The following is a 17,529-nucleotide window of genomic DNA, read 5'->3' on the forward strand; positions in this document are numbered from 1 at the left end:
AGCCCGTAGTGTGTCTTCCACGTGTCCTCACGGTGCAGTGGTGCCTGGCCCACAGAGGGTGAGGTCTTGGGGGGCAGGTGGGGAGATGCAGGTAGAGCCCCGAGAGCTGAGAGTTCTGGCTCTGTCTGTGTTCATAGGCAAGGAGGCAAGACCATGTACTGAAGATGCAGGAGGGAGGGGTGGGGGCTTGGAGAGGGAGCTGCAGGTGGGGTGGCAGGGGGACCACTGAGGGAGGTGGGAGAGGAGGATGGAGAAGCAGCCGCGCTGCACGGAAGGCCCTCCGAGGTTGGGGACCAGGAAAGCAGAGGCTACATCCATGGGATGGGGGTGCAGGGGCGCGTCTGCTCCAGGTGCAGCTGCCAGGATGGGAAGACTTGGCCACCCAGGGTGAGGGATCCAGGTGGCAAGAGGGTGGGGCTCCTCTCAGTTTGCAGCATTGGTTTTCCAGTCCCCCATGGGAAAGCTCAGCTCCTGCCCGGTCCTTAGACAAGAAGGGCAGAGTGCAGCCCCCTGGCCTCACCCCCAGGGGATGTGCACCCTGCAGGTGGTGGCCGTGTGCTCACCCTGGCAGGCAAACATTGAGCTCATAATAATAAAATAATAAAATCAGCATTATCACTATTTTGTTGATCTATTCTATAAAACACACTATACTAATTCCATGTAAAAACACCACTTCTGTAGAAGTTCCATGGAATCAGTCTCTTGTTTTCTTTTCTTCTTTTTGGCCGAGCCATGTGGCTTGTAGGATTTTAGTTCCCCAACCAGGGACTGAACCCGTGCCCTCGGCAGTGAAAGCTTGGAGTCGTAACTACTGGACCACCAGGGAATTCCCAAGTTGGTCTCATTAATTGTAGTCATTACATTCATGTTTGAAGATTCTTGGATAATGCCAGCTCTTTGCGGGTTGTTATCCCTAGAGATTTGCTGTTCATTGAATGTACTTCGAGCATCCCTGAGCACCAGCTCTGGAAGCCAGGTCCTCTGGATTTGAATACTGACCTTACCCTCGGTGCCTGACGTGCTTGGACCAGTTACCATGCCTCCGAGTTACGAGGTTAAATGCACTAATGCGTGTGACGTGACGGCACAACCCCTCGGACCTGGTCAGCTCTCAGTCAAGGTGAGCATATCCACTGCCAACAAATATTCTCCTACTATGTACCACGTAGTTTAGACATATTGCCTGATTTCATACAATGGACTAGACATTCCCTTCATTTTGTCGTCGAGAAAGCTGTGGCTCAGAGAGGACAGAGTTTGCCTTGTCGGCCGAGGGAGGGGCAGAAGGGTTTATGCTCCCAGTTGCCTGGCTTGACTCAATGCACCTGGCTGCCTGGTCTGTACCGTCGCTGTGTCCCCAGAGCGCTGTGTCCCCAGAGCCCAGGACGCTGCCTGGTGCATAGGCGGAGGGTGTGAGTGCTAGTCTCCTGACCCTGCCGGTTCCTTTGCTTGCTGGGCGCTGCAGCATTTGGCTTGCGTGGTACCACACCCCTCTCATCAGTACTAACCTTCTTGTTGTTAAGCCTTCGTTTGTGTGTTGCCAATCCCCACCCCCGGGGCTGGATGGATGTATTCACACATGCAGCAACGGAGGTCCAGCCTGTTAGAATCCAGGTAGCACTTTCCAGAAAGATTGTTCTGAACATCCAAGGATGAAGCGTCCTGACTTTCTTTGCTTTTAAAGATTCAGGTACCAAATGCACCCTTGGCTGGCTCACCGTCTTCTGCTATTGAAGTAGAGTTGATTTACAACGTTGTGTTAGTTTCTGGTGTACAGCAAAGTGATTCACTTATACACATACCTACATTCTTTTTCATATTCTTTGCCATTATGGTTTATCACAGGTTATTCAATATAGTTCCCTGTGCTCTACAGTAGGACCTTGTTGTCCATCCACGCTATAGGTAGTAGTTTGCACCCGCTGACCCCAACCTCCCGGTCTTTCCCTCCTCCAACCTCCCTCCTCCTTGGCAACCACAAGTCTGTTCTCTATGTCTCTGAGTCTGCTTTGATCCTTCTTAACTAGGATCAAATGTATGAAAGTGTTTTCACGTTGGCAGCTCACCTGGAAGTGAACATGCGGCCCGCTTCCAGGACTGTTGCTACTTTCGTTTTTGGAGGCTCGTAGCTCAGAGGACAGAGCACAGGATGTGGGTTTGAGACCCTGAGCTTCCCGGGCCTCTGCTGCCTCACTTATAAAGCTGGAGCGATGCTCTCCCCAAGGTCACGAGAGACGACCTGTCATAAGGGCATTATCATTGCAGAGGACCATGAAAATAAAAGGGGGCATCTGGAGAGTTTATTAGCAAAAAACAGGGGTTGGAGCAGAGCCCAAGGTGCCAATTCTAACACAGAGTTTCAAAAGAATATGCCCGAGATTCTACTTTTGTTATCTCTGAGTGATGAGCTTATGGGTAATTTCATCTCCTCGGTTTTGCCTATCTGCATTTCCTAGTTCTGCTATTTTGAACTTTTTTTTTTAACTTAGTTGAGTCATTAAAAAACAAGTCATTAAAGATATCCAAGAAGAAGGTTGTACTTACACTTTGATATTTAGTTGATACTTGAGGATCATTACTGTAATATCTGATACTATACAATAGATGTAGCTAGGTGATGGTATAACTAATATAAAATAACAGGATGGTTTCCATTGATTTTTTTTTGTTTTTGTTAAGGGTTGTGGTTTTCCTGCCACAGTCTGATAGGTGGTTTGGTGCCTCATCCGGCCTGGCTTCTAGTGTGTGGCTTGTTCATCAGGCCTACGAGAAGCTAAGGTCCCCGGGGCTCTACCCACTCGACTCCCAAGTTTGTATCCAGATGATTGTAGTGAAACGATTTTGCAAGTTCACTGTAAACATGGATAACTATGATACACTACAACAGAGCCACAGAAATTCCATGTCATCTGTGACCTTTTGGTCTTAACATTTCTGGGAAATTCTTCATGTTCTCCCGGACCTGGCCTTCTCAATTTATTTTTCAAAAGATGTCCCTTTGAAATTGTTGAAGAATAGTGCACACTCGTTGTTATTTCTGCTTCTTTTAAATTGCTCATTATTCAAAGTCTCCATGTTCCAATATGACGTTGCTCCTGCCTTTAGGATGGTCCGGCTACTCTTCAGATTCTGTGGGTCTGGGTCACCTGGCAGTTAAGGTTGACAGGGATGAGCCCCAGCCAAAGTCCCCTGGGGTCCCAGGCTTGGCCCACTTTCTTTCCGCTCACCCCACATTGGCCACGAATGTTTCTATTGAACTCAATGGTCTCGAAATGTGTTTGTCCATGTACTCCTCTAAGAATAATTTTGAAAAATTGTGTTCTCTGTTGCATAATTCCTAGTGAACATTTAACATTTTTCATCATAAGTTTAAATACTAAATTTTGAAATCGTGCAGTAAATGTTAGGTCCCTTGTTTAAGGATTCTCAACCAGAGACCGTTTTGCCTCCCAGGGAAGCATTTGGGCAACATCTGGAGGCATTTGTGGTGGTCACAACTCTGTGTGTGTGTGCGTATGCACATGTGTGCGTGCGTGCGTGTGTGTGCGCGTGTGCGTGCGTGTGTGTGCGTGCGTGCGTCTGTAGATCGGGGATGCTGCTCAACATCCTATAATGCAATGCGCAAGAAAGAATTATCAGGGCAAAATGTCGATGGTGCTGAGGTTTGAGAAACTTTGATTTGAATGTACCCTATGGAATATGAATATCATGGTGCTTTTATATTCAGCAGCATCCATTCAAAAAACATCATCCTCTTCTATAACATTGTTCTTTTTTCTTCCTGAAATTGTATTTCCATTCTTACTCCCCACAGAGTTTTATCCTGATGAAATATCTTTATGTTTGAAAGCCTTACTAGTTACCATGTAATTCTCTGCTACAAAACTCTGCATGTAAATTGAATTTGTTTTCAATTCCTACAACTGTGAGGCACTAAAGGTTAACACTTTCCTCCCATATTGAGGTAGCATTAGAAATCGATCAAATACCGTAAGTATATATTACAACCTTCGATAGATAGATAGAGTTTTATTTATTTTTAAAGTTTATTTGTTTTATGTATTTATTTTTGGCTGCGTTGGGTCTTGGTTGCTGCGCGCAGGCTTTCTCTAGTTGTGGCGAGCAGGGGTTACTCTTCGTTGCGGTGTGCGGGCTTCTCATTGCGGTGGCTTCTCTTGTTGCGGAGCATGGGTTCTAGGCGGGCGGGCTTCAGTGGTTGTGGCACGCGGGCTCAGTAGTTGTGGCTCTCGGGCTTAGTTGCTCCACGGCATGTGGGATCTTCCCGGACCGGGGCTTGAACCCCTGTCCCCTGCATTGGCAGGTTGATTCTTAACCACTGAGCCACCAGGGAAGTCCTGATAAATGAGTTTTAAACACAGAAACCTCTTGGTTGAAATTCATTTCTTCACAGGATAAATTGTGGAGGGATCTTCAGGGACCTGGTAGATAGTCTTTGGTGATGGAGATTTTCACCTTGGGGGCCGGGTAAGACTCCGGGGGTGGAGAGGGTGCCTTTGAAGTAAGGTTGGAGAATTGCAGTTGTGAATGGGGTAGAAAATTAGAATGTGTAGGATGTTTACTCAGGTAGACCAATTTTAGGAAAGAAAACATACTGACACTGAGGATTTCGAAATGGATTTTCTCAGAACTATCCATGCCCACACCCCCCCTGGAAAATCTTCATGTTATTTGTATATTGGTTGGATTTAACTCACTCGAGGTCTCCGAGTAACTTAGCAACTCTCTTCTTTTAATGATTCAGACTGTTTCTGCACACAGCTAAAGCATGTTAAAGAGACCTAAGCCAGTGTGTATTATAAATACTTTATAAGACCAGCAAGTGGAATTTCTCACAGGGAGCATCATTATAGCAGAGGTGGTCTAGCGCCGTAGTTGACTGTACTAGTTCCTGAATCAGACACAACATTTGTTCTATTCGCCATCATTACCAGCTGTGCAACCTGGGGGCAGATTTTTACCAGTTCTGGTCCACAGCTTTCTCACCTGTAAAGTGGGACTAAAAATAGATTTCTCATTGGGTTGTGAGATTTAAATGAGGTCATGCATGCAAATCACTCAGTGCATGCCCCATATATGCTAAGTACTGGGTAAATATTAATTGTCACCTTTAGATGTTACAGTGTTTGCCTCCAGGAAAGAGCTCTCTAAAGGAGATGGGATCATCATTTCAGCCTTATTTCTTCGATCGTGACTCTTCTGTGCACAAGTTACCGTACTGCCCACACTGATTTTATGGCCAGCTGTAGACCTTTGAGATTCCAATTGACCGTGAGGCTCTGGAGCCGCCCACAGCAGCAGGGTGCCCTCATTTTCCCATCAGCCTCTCAAGGACAAATGTAAACCCTCTAAGAACGCTTACCGAAGGGTGGCCCTCTGAATGCCTGAAGTCGTTTTTAATATTCTCAGAACACTGTCTAGGAGCTGTGTCAGGTGGATGGACAACATTCAGAGTCTCCTATGGGGTCATGTACACAAAACCCATGTAAAGGCACGGCTCCCAGTAACAATACAGGCACCTTAATCCTTGTATCGACAACTGTTCTTTTGGGTTACACAGTTTTCATCTCAGAGGAATGGTCTCGACATTAAACTGTCCAAACAGTATTTATATCTGTGGCTGCCCTGCAAGATCACTTAACCCCGCACAGCCGTTTAAAAGTAGTTAATGACAGAAGCGGCCTGACTTGCCCCAATGAATGATGGCCCAAGTTCGACCTGGGCTGTCACGGTTTTATGGAGGAAGACGGTTTGTCCATCGTCGGCTTCAAGCACAGCAGGTGATTTGAAATGAAATGAGACGGTTTCTACAAGCAGATTGATGTGGGAATCTTGCCTGCTCTTCCCTTTGACCCTTGACAAGTTGACACTGCAAAGATTGTGACTTTAAAAATGATTGGGCGCAAATGCATTTAGGTAGATGATTTACTGGGCGCTGAAGCAGGGACGGTGCCTGTGGAGTGATGCTGGGTGGGGAGGTAATTGTTAACTTTAACAACTCATGTTTTACGTTTCTGTATCTTATTAATTGTCCTGCCAGGAGAATCTGCTAGTGACCCTTGATCAAGTCATCTATATTCTTGGTAAGAGATCAGGGACCCAACTGCCTGGTCAGACACCAGGTAACCAACATCAAGATGAAGAGACTCAGGACTTCCCTGGTGGCACAGTGGTTGGGAATCTGTCTGCCAATGCAGGGGACATGGGTTCGAGCCCTGGTTCGGGAAGATCCCACATGCCACGGGGGCAACTAAGCCTGTGCGCCACAGCTACTGAGGCTACGCTCTAGAGCCCACGAGCCACAACTACTGAGCCCGCGTGCCACAACTACTGAAGCCCGTGCGGCTAGAGCCTGTACTCCGCAACAAGAGAAGCCACCGTAATGAGAAGCCCGCGCACCAAAACGAAGATTAGCCCCTGCTTGCCGCAACTAGAGAAAACCCGCACGCAGCAACGAAGACCCAATGCAGCCAAAAATAAATAAAATAAAATAAATTTATTAAAAAAACATGAAGAGGCTCTGTCTCTTATTTATGTCATAAATACTCTTACTTATGATAAACTTATCAAAAGGCACTGATTCAGTTGGTCATTTTGGTAGAAAACCCACAGCTTGCATAGGAGGACAAGAAATTGTGTTCACTTTCATGGATTCCCTTTTTTCTTTTTGGTAAATGTGGTTAATCAAATACGGGGGGAACACTGTGATTAGAAGGACGATAGATTCAATTTTTTCATCATCGAAGAGTTACCAGAGATACCAGGGGGAAAAAGAAAATCCTGCATTATGAAAACTTTTTTTCTAATCCTTTGTAATCACATTTATTTTCACAGCAGGTATTATGTAATACTTGATGTGTATGTAAAATATTATGTAATATTTCAATATGTAATAATTAAGAAAATATTTTTCGCATTATTTTGACTGTACCCTTCTGACGCAGTTTTTTCGCTTAGAAGCGCAGTTGCGTCATGAATAAATGCTATCTTACATCGAATTTAAAAATCAACCGTTTTCCAAAACAAGAATAAAAATGACAGTCAGGAAGACGATTTTTAAAAAGCGGTTATCTCAGCTCACGATTATGTAATATTTACACCTAGATTATTTTAAATGAACCTGGCAATAGAACTGTTGATCAATTAATGTTGGGATTTGCATCGAAGTAGCCACACTCTTGAACATTTGCCATAGAACCTGGGCCTTTCGTTGCAGCTTTTGTGTTTCTGTCTATTCTAACCACTTTGTTTGAAATATAATTTTGAAGATGCTAGTAAAAAGTATAACAAATTCCTTACTGGTCTCCATTTAAATTATTTACTACCCTTTGGAGCCATATCTTCATTGAACTATGTTTAAAGTATTTTGCTGGAATGTTTCTTTATGTTGTCCATCGGGTTTAATAGACGTGCCGTTTAATAAGTTCGCTACCTGTAAGGATAGACTATTTGACCTCCGTGCCCTACCACTGGTAGACGTAGTATAAGATTGCTTTGTGAAATAAAGCTGTCGGTAACATCAACAAAATAAAAAATGATCGTATTCCAATACTCTCCACTGAGTACTATGACAGCACTGAAATATGGAATAAAATTGAAAGTAGATTAGTTTGGGGTCTTAAGTCATGTTTTGACAAGAAATAAGAGAGGAGAACATATCTTTGAACTTTTAGTTTTAAAGTTTTTTAATGAAAATAAGGTTCCTTCTTTCTTTATCACACCATGGCTGTATAACCTGAAAACAATCCATTCTCTTATTGTGAGGGATATAAATACTGTTCTGTCTTTATATTAAATACCAGAAAGGAAGCTCACATGGGGCGAGATGGCTTGACACTTGTAAGTGAAGGAGTGTCATGCTAATAAAAAGGCTTATTGAAGAGGATGGAAGCTCAGTTCATTAATAAGTTACATACTTTTAGGGTATGTAAGGCATGTAAATGCTGTGGACAAGCAGGCCGCGCTTGCTGTAGTTTCTGTTCACCTTCTGGAATGGTTCGCATCTGAAGAGGAAGAATAAATATTTCCGGGGTGGGGAAGAAAGCCTGGCTGGTGATTGCTTTTGACCTGGAGGAATTTGAAAATTGAGGCGACTTGCAGATTGTGAAATGGTTTCTTTCACCTCCGTGGTTATTTATTAATCGGGTGAAACCACTGCCGATCTGTGGCGTTGACGGTCAGCAGAGGCTGTGGGCTGACGACCCTGACCCTCCCCTCCAGGGATTTGTAAACATTCTGTGTCGCCAAAGGTGGAGCTCTTGAAAATGCAGCGCCCACTTGCCCTTCGTTTCGTACACAGGGTGATTACCAAGGGGGCAGGTTAAGCAGCGCCCCCATTCATCTCAGAATGAACTTTTCTCTTTTCACATCTTTCCCTTTAAAACCAAGGATGCAGAGTCTCTGCACACATCCCGGCTGCCCTGCCGGCTCTCCAAGCTCAGCGGCCTTCCCTCTGTGCGGTCAGGGCAGGGCTCATGTCTGCGAACCTTCTCACCACGGCTTCTTAAAAAAAAGTCCAAATGGACTTTTTTCCCCATAATAAATGCGAATTACATGGTAGCATCGGGCTAACACTGGTCAGACTCTCATGGGATTCTGTAGTTAGTTATGAAAAAAGCAATCCTGTTGTCCTAATCTTAAATTGTCCATAGTCAGGGGTTTTAAAAGTAAGTTGAAAAAGTAAAGACTCTATGGGCTAAAAGTTCTGAAAAAAGTTTTCACGAGGGTTCCAACAATCTCTCCTGAGGTATTTTAAGGCTGTTACAGAGAAAAAAAATTTTAAATTTTAGATGAATATGAAATATAGCTATGCGTCTTAGTTGAGGTGGATGCCAAGTCTTGTGGAGGGTCCCGTAATACCACCCCTTAATTTGTTCCATTACGTGGCTTTAACCTTGACTTTGCTAAATGATATTTGTAAACAGGACAGTGAATCACTGTGGTCATTATGCTGGTGTCATTTGTCATCACTGGTCCGGGCTTGATTCCTGAGGGTGGAAGTTTGTTGAGTGATAACTATATAGTCACCAATGAACAAGACCAAGTTTACATGTGTTTTATTCATGTTTTTTTCTGTCAAATGTCAAAATCCAAGAGGATCTCTGAGCATCCTGGGAAGGGTCAGTAAGTGTGCTCAGATTCCCAGAGGGCTGGGAACGGTCACACCTGGTCACACCATGTCCCTAGTGGGTGGAGGTCACCTAGAAGAGAACAAGGCTGGGAAAGAGGGTGTCTGTGTGAGGTACCGAAACCCAGAGGTGAGGTCAATTTTAGCATTCTAGAAGATAAGTGAGAAGGGAAATATGGATAGAAAATTAACAGTAGCGAATGAAATAGTGCCATTTGCAGAGACATGGATAGACCTAGAGACTGTCATAAAGAGTGAAGTAAGTCAGAAAGAGAAAAACAAATATGTAATATCGCTTATATGTGGAATCTAGAAAAATGGTACGGATGAACTTATTTGCAAAGCGGAAACAGAGACACAGACATAGAAAACAAACTTATGGTTACCAAGGGAGAAAAGGGGGGATGGGATGAATTGGGAGATTGGGATTGACATATATACACTGATGATACTATATATAAAAGAGATAACTAATGAGAACCTGCTGTATAGCACAGGGAACTCTACTCAATGCTCTGTGGTGACCTAAATGGGAAGGAAATCTAAAAAAGAGGGGATATATGTATACGTATAACTGAATCACTTTGCTGTACAGCAGAAACTAACACAACATTGTAAAGCAACTATACTCCAATAAAAATGAATTTAAAATAAAGAAAATTAACAGTAGCTGTAGTGTATGACAGGAAAGGGATGTGGACGTCATTCCATAGTGAAGAGCTCCCTATTCAGGCAGATGAGGGGACGGTTTTCACAGGGCACCCATCCTGCTTTATGAAAAGCATGCACTTGTGTGTCAGCGCAGGGTTCAGGTATTAATTCTGCCAGCTGATATGTGTGGTACCTTTAGCATAAGATGTAAATCTTCTGAGCATCGAGTCTTTAATCTGTCGAATGAAGATGAGGCCACAGCGGCTGTGCTCACTGTGAATTAGATGCGGTAACTGCCCCAGAGGGCCCAGATTGGGGGCTGACACCTGCCCACTGCCCCCAGAACACCGTAGCCTCCCCTCCTTCTTCTCAGTTCTGAAATAAGGATGCCAACCGCTTCTTCCCCTAGGATTTCTTGAGCCCGACGAGGTCCATCCCATTCTTGTGAAGAAACGTGTTCTAGAAGTTTCTTCACCTTCCGTAAACCAAAAGTTCTTATTCCAATTCCATTTAACTCTGCTTGCTTAAGAAGTCCAGACTAAACCCTTAATGTCGTTGAATTTTAGAGATGATCTGTGTGGTAGCTTTGTAATCAAGCTGGAGTTAGCATTGTTTTAAAAATCATGGGCTGAAACAGATAACCAACAAGAACCTACTGTATAGCACAGGGAACTCTGCTCAATACTCTGTAATAAGCTAAATGGGTAGAGACTTTGAAAAAGAATAGATACATGTACACGTATAACTGAATCGCTGTGCTGTACGCCTGAAACTTACACGATATTGTAAATCAACTATACTTCAATAAAAAAAACTTTTTAAGAAATGGGCCACAGGGCTTCCCTGGTGGTGCAGTGGTTGAGAGTCTGCCTGCCGATGCAGGGGACACGGGTTCGTGCCCCGGTCCGGGAAGATCCCACATGCCGCGGAGCGGCTGGGCCCGTGAGCCATGGCCGCTGGGCCTGCGCGTCCGGAGCCTGTGCTCCGCAACGGGAGAGGCCCACGTACCGCAAAAAAAAAAAAATAAATAGGCCAGAGGGCTTCCCTGGTGGTGCAGTGGTTGAGAGTCTGCCTGCCGATGCAGAGGACACGGGTTCAAGCCCTGGTCTGGGAAGATCCCACATGCCGCAGAGCAACTAAGCCCGTGCGCCACAGCTACTGAGCCCACGTACTGCAACTACTGAAACCCGTGCGCCTAGAGCCCGCGCTCCACAATGAGAGAAACCACCGCAATGAGCAGCCTGTGCACCGCAATGCAGGGTAGTCCTTCCTCGCCGCAACTAGAGAAAACCCGCGCTCAGCAACGAAGACCCAACGCGGCCAAAATAAATAAATAAAATAAATTAATAAATAAAATACCTTATTAAAAACAAAACGAAAAGTAAAATGGGTTGGAAAGAGCAGGAGAGCTGCGGAGGCTGTTCTGAGTGCCTGTCCGGAGGGGTCCCCTGCAGGGCATGAGTGACAAGAGTGAGTCACGCCACCAACGATGGGACTGGCGGCGCCTGGGGTCGTGTTAATTCAGCTCTAGCCTATGGGACACTTGCTGAGCCAGGACTTACTTCTGAAGTGTCATCCAGACACGATTAACCTCTTCACGACCTGCAAGTGCAGAACCAGCAAGCGAGTTTAAAATTCTAGTAAGGAGAGGCAACGTAAAAGTGGAAAAAAGTTTTTTAAATGGTGAACAAGGACATGTGCTGTCCTTGGTCAAGGGACGGGTCCTCAGCTGGGTCATAAATTCAATTTGCCACAAGGGTCAGGATAAGAACTCCAGGGATTTAACATCATAATTTTTTTTTGGTGGAGGGCAGCACTGCGCGGGTTGTGGCATCTTAGTTCCCCAACGAGGGATCAAACCCGGGCCCCCAGCAGTGAAAGCTCAGAGTCCTAACCACTGGGCAGCCGGGGAATTCCCCATAATGGTTTTAGAGGTCTTTAGTTTTTTTAAGAATCTTCTTTATCACTGTTAAAGTCAGAGGTGACAACAACAATAATTATTATTATTACTTAATGATACATATACATGCTCCCTATGTGTCCAGCACAATTCAATGTGATCTGTACCTATTAACTTATCTAAACTCCATAACACTCCCATAAGGTAAGAATTATCATTTCTCCTATTTTATAGATGTGGAAAATGCCGTAGGTGGCAGAACTGGAATTCAAAACTGGGAAGTCTGGTGGCAGAGTCCATGACTCTTATAATGCCTGGCATGAGGCACTGTTTCGTGATTCACCCACTCATTCATTCACTCAATCATTCATGATCTACTATACGCTGGCTACTGAAGACACTGGGGACTAGAGAGGGGACCCCAAGAAGACATTGCCTATACAAAACGGAGAGATGGGAGAGATAGATATTAATCATAATAACGTTAGGAATCATAAAATCACAATACTGGGTAAATGTACAAGGTGCTAAGAAACTCACAGTCGGAGACTCTGACTTAGTAAGGGAAAACTTCCTTGAGCAAATGGAGCTTGAGCTAGGGATCTGAACGATGAGCACAGTTATCCAGGCAACTGAGGGCGGAACTAGTGCCTTGAAGCCCCTGTGATGCGTGGGCTGGAAGGTGGAAGTTGAGTTCGGAGTCCTTGTTATCAACACTTTTAGTGATGCAAAGAATATAGTCAAACGAAAATATCTTTGGATGAAATTTCGCAAGCACTGCTGCCATGTTCCACATCTATTGTTCTCCTGTAAAACTGAGCTTTTCCTGACCGTGTTCATTTTACTCCTTGTAGAGTACCATGTTATGTTTATGAACAAATGCATTTAAAATCATCTTTTGAAACAAAACCATTATTCAAGAGAGGACTGCTCTAGTATGAGTATAATTGCTTCTAAAATGTCTACTTGTAGACAGACTTGTATAAACCATCATTAATTCTTGTATAACTAATATATAAAATGCAGAGTTTCCATTAATGGAAAAGGAACCTCAAGCATCACACTGATAATATCAATAATATGCATTTGTAATTACATACTGTAGATAACTGTAAAAGCTACATTTTATTACATTAATAAAACTCCTGAAGCAGCCCGGCTCCGGGTAGAGGCAATATTATTAGGGCTCATGGCTCCATCAGCTAAGAGTCTGTCAAATCGCTGTTAGCTGCAGCCAACACGCAGCACGTTGGGAAAACGTTTCCCCCCATAAAATAATGATTTATTTTTCAAGGTAAAATACTGGATGTTGATGGAATTACACACTACCTGAGAGCTATGGGCATAACAAAGCAGAGATAAAAATCAAACTCAATGAGAGCAAACAGCGGATTGGGAGAACTTGTCCTTCAGGCAGACGGAGCAATCAGGTTCTGTCTCTGACGATGTTAAAAATAGCTTCCTTCCTCAGTAAACAGCAGGTACAAGGGGGATCTCATAAAGAGAGTGTTAATTTCACGGAGGCAATGTGTATAGGGTCCCAAATGTTCCTGGGTCAATACCTTGGTCACGCTGACAGGTAAAGTGACCAGGGTGCTGGACTGTCTGGGCCAGTCGATAGCTCTTTAGGTGTCTGCCAGTCGCCCATTAGGGAGGAAGACTGGGTGGATTAGTTCCAGCAGCTTCTCAGATGCTCTAAGGACGCGTCCCCGTCCCTAGGTAGAAATGGGAGGCAGTGGCTTCATTTCCATCTGGACCAGGGAGGCTTCCAGATCAGGAAAGAGCTGGGATATGTTCAAAACAATGTAGAGGCAGCTGAGGACTCTGTGCTACCTGGACTGCAAAAGTGTTGGTAGAAACAGACGACATTGCTGTAAACTAAGCCAATGAAGCGACTACAGGCTACAGGGCTTCCCCGGTGGCGCAGTGGTTAGGAATCTGCCTGCCGATGCAGGGGACATGGGTTCCAGCCCTGGTCCGGGAAGATCCCACATGCCGCGGAGCAACTAAGCCCGAGAACCACAACGACTGAGCCCACGTGCCACAACTATTGAGCCTGCGTGCCTAGAGCCCGTGCTCCACAACAAGAGAAGCCATCACAATGAGAAGCCCGTGCACCACAACGAAGGGTAGCCCCTGCTCGCCACAACTAGAGAAAGCCGGCGCGCAGCAATGAAGACCCAACGCACCCCCCACCCACCAAAAAAAAAAAAAGAGAGACTACAAGCTCCAGATCGTCATCTGACCCAAATTCAGCTCTGGGAGGATTTGAGGGGTTAACCAGGGAGGTGTCAAAGCATAATGTTTCTGTTGGAAATACCACCCTGAACTCCTAATGAGGTTTCCCATTGATTAACTTTGAAATGAAATCCGAACATTCTCGGCTGCAGGGAAAAGTTGATGGAGAGTTTTTTTTTCTTTCAGTACACAACCAGCTTTGAACTAAAAATCAAAGTTTCTTTCTGAATGTCACATTCTAATCGTCTTCCCAGAACTCTCACTTTCTTCCATTTTACAGAGTTTTGTGACATAGCACAAAAAATGAGATTGATCTGCTGCATGTGTGGTCTACACAGGGGTACGTGGACGGGCTTCAGAGTCAGAATTTTTGTGTGCCTGTGTTTTTCTTCCAGGAAGAGGGCCCAGGGCTTTCCTAATGTTCTCTCCAGAGGGTCTGTGAGCTCCCCTCCCCACATGTAAAAAGTATGAATACCACACGGACACAGCATGTAACACAGGTCTGCGGTCCTCTCCCTGGGATGTCTTTCCTTATAAGGCTCAGAGGTGGCAGCATAGACACCAGCATGCAGCTGCCCCATTTTCCTGACCTGAGAGAACTCTCAAGGGTAAACATAACGAGAGGAGATCCCATCAGTAACCTTGCTTTGGCTTGGATAGATTGTGGATATGGGTCCCATCAAACCTCCCTAAAATAGCCCTGGAGGAGGAGAACAAGACTGAAGGAGCAGTCCTGGACTTTAAGGTCACGAAAATTGAAAGACGATAGTTGGGTGTCCTTTTCTTAGGGCGCTGAGCACCATGCCAGGAAGGCACAGAGCTCAATCATTGCTTGAATCAAAAGCACTTACATTTACATAGTATAAAATCGAATATAATTTCCCAAGGTATGACTAATACTTGATTTTTCTACAAAGTATCATTATTTAAAGACTATATAAGCTGCCTTAGGAAGTTACTTCTTCCGAACAGAAAAAGACTTTAGTTTCTTTGAATCAACACCGAAAGATCTCTTTCAGTTCTTCCACTCCTTGGGGGATTAAAAATAACGGAAAAAGGGGAAGTTGTCTTACACATGTAGATTCAGAGGATTTTAGTTTTGCTAATTAAGTATCACTTTCATTTTCTGTGAAAGTATGAGAAATATGGATCCTTGCTCGCAGATTCTTAACCAGACGCACACTGGATAACTTTTTCTACTTTAAACATATCTAGCCAATATAAGCGTTTTAAGTAGCAAACGCTGGGTCTTCATATGGCTGAGTATGATGAAATTTCTCAAGATAAACTCATGTGTTTAATGGTATATGTAATGTGATACCTGTATTTCTTAGTGATGAAAATAAGCCTGTGCTTATGTCTTAAAAAGCAACCATTCAGTGGGCTTTAGATGAAATATATTTTGCCTATCATTTTCTTTCCTTTTAAAAGTTTCCATAAAATTAATAATTATTAGGTGACAGAAAGCAAATGTGCACAGTTCCAGGCTGTTCTATGTGGGAGAGGATGATGGATAGGAAGGGCTCGGTGGCATCTGACAAATGTCATCAGACATAATGCAAATTTTGTGGGTGGACTAAAATATGAAAAGTATCTGCCCGCCTGTTTTGGTTCATTTTTCACAGTTCAGTTTAAGCTGTGAGACTCCCTTGAAATAGAAAATAATCTCCTGAGTAAAACAGGAACAAAGTGTTTACAGTGTAAGTCCAGGTTCTCTCTGATAATAAGTAACTTTAGAAGGGCTATTAGTTGATCAATTAAGTAACCAATTGATTAGTATTTATAGAGCATCTATTTTTTGCTTAGTGTTTCTGCTAAGTGTTGAGAGGAACATGAGACACATTTGATGCATAATTTCTTAGTTATATTCATGTTACCTTTTGTGCCTTAATGTGTGTGTGCGTGGTGGGGGGTTTAGGGTGGAGGAGAAAGGGTCCTAGTGGGAGCCATGGATGGGAAGGGGTATCTGAAAGCAATTTGTTAAGTGTTTTAATGTAAACACTTCTCTCTCACTTTCTGAAGAATCTCTGATGCAAAAGGACTAAAAACAACTCCCTGCATCTGGCTGCCCCTCACTTCCTATGAGGCCAGGTGCTTGAGACACCTGGAGTTCCTTTTATAAAATGTTTTCATTCGGTCAAAGTTGGTCCAGATGGGCCAAGGTTTGAGCAGCCCTTAGGCTGCTAGTTTGACTTTTCTCGTTCTCAAGGGTGATGTTTGCATGTTTTTTTCCTCTGCCTTAAGGGAAAGAAGGTGTCAAAAAGACTTGACAACCATGCAGACCTTCTGGGAGCACACAGCCTGTTGGGGTGCAGGGTTGTCTTTTGGGACAAAGGTGGGACTCAAGCACTAGAGCAGCTTAGGACTGGGGGCCCTTCTCCTGAGCATTGCATTCACTTCCAAGAACACTGTAGGAGTCTATATAAAGGGGTTGAGTTTTAAATACTCCAGGTGAGATGGGGGCTGAGGAAGTCTGGCTCAACAAAGATGAAATCTACTACACTTTGGGTTGTAGTTCCCGCAGGAGAAAAAAGATATTTCTGGAAACTTCTTATTCTGTGTAGTTTCAGGGTTTTGACACAGTGTCTGTTTATATAGTTTATATATATACATTTAGTTTATAGTTTATATATATATTCTCCCAGTTTTATTGGGATGTAATTGACACACAGCACTGTATAAATTTAAGGTGTGCAGCATAATGATTTGACTTACATACATCACGAAAATATTACCACAGTACGTTTAGTGAACATCCATCATCACATATAGATACAAAATTAAAGAAATAGAAAAAAATTTATTTTTTTGTGATGAGCTCTCTTAGGATTTATTCTCAACCACTTTCATTTATAACGTACAGCAGTGTTAACTACATTTATCATAGTGTACATTACATCCCTAGTACTTATTTATCTTATAACTGGAAGATTGTACCTTTCTTTTTTTTCGGTAGGAATATAGGAGATATTTTATTCCTTTTTTTTTCACTGGCCTTTTGCTTTCAAATGATCTATAATAAATCAGATGACTTTCATAATAATTGATATATTTTAAAATGTTCTGTTTCCTCCAAATTCCAGAGATCTTTTCATTTATTTATTATTTTAAAAAGTGTATTTATTTATTTTAAATTTTATTTATTTATTTATTCTTGGCTGTGTTGGGTCTTTGTTGCCGCTCGCGGGCTTTCTCTAGTTGCGGAGAGCGGGGGCTACTCTTTGTTGTGGTGCACGGGCTTCTCATTGCAGTGGCTTCTCGTTGCGGAGCACAGGCTCTACGCGCACGGGCTTCAGTAGTTGTGGCATGTGGGCTCGGTAGTTGTGGCTCTCGGGCTTAGTTGCTCCGCGGCATGTGGGATCTTCCTGGACCAGGGCTCAAACCTGTGTCCCCTGCATTGGCAGGTGGCTTCTTAACCACTGCACCACCAGGGAAGTCCCTATTCATTTATTTTTAATTGAAGTAGAGTTGATATATAATGCTGTGTTAGTTTCAGGTGTACAACAAAGTATAACTATACATACATATCTATGTTTTTTCAGATTCTTTTATCGCTTATTACAAAATATTGAGTATAGTTCCCTGTACTATA

At 43.7% G+C, this 17,529-nt stretch overlaps 1 long non-coding RNA gene across 3 annotated transcripts in view; it reads left to right on the forward strand.

The window, feature by feature from the left end:
• LOC111168352 (uncharacterized) overlaps positions 1–8,471 on the forward strand; it is a 39,112-nt gene extending 30,641 nt beyond the window's left edge. For 2 of the 3 annotated variants that reach the window (XR_002643021.2, XR_002643022.3), the window contains exons 2-3: positions 921–1,123; positions 5,136–8,470. This is a non-coding gene — a long non-coding RNA (uncharacterized LOC111168352). Of the gene's footprint in view, positions 1–920; positions 1,124–5,135 lie in introns of all 3 variants that reach the window. The other variant, XR_002643024.3, reaches the window with a different exon arrangement.
• Positions 8,472–17,529: the final 9,058 nt, after the last annotated feature.

This window comes from Delphinapterus leucas, chromosome 1 (assembly GCF_059928025.1).
Source record: "Delphinapterus leucas isolate spDelLeu-1000000601 "Yukka" chromosome 1, BTC_Dleu_Yukka2, whole genome shotgun sequence".
Taxonomy (NCBI): Eukaryota; Metazoa; Chordata; class Mammalia; order Artiodactyla; family Monodontidae; genus Delphinapterus; species Delphinapterus leucas.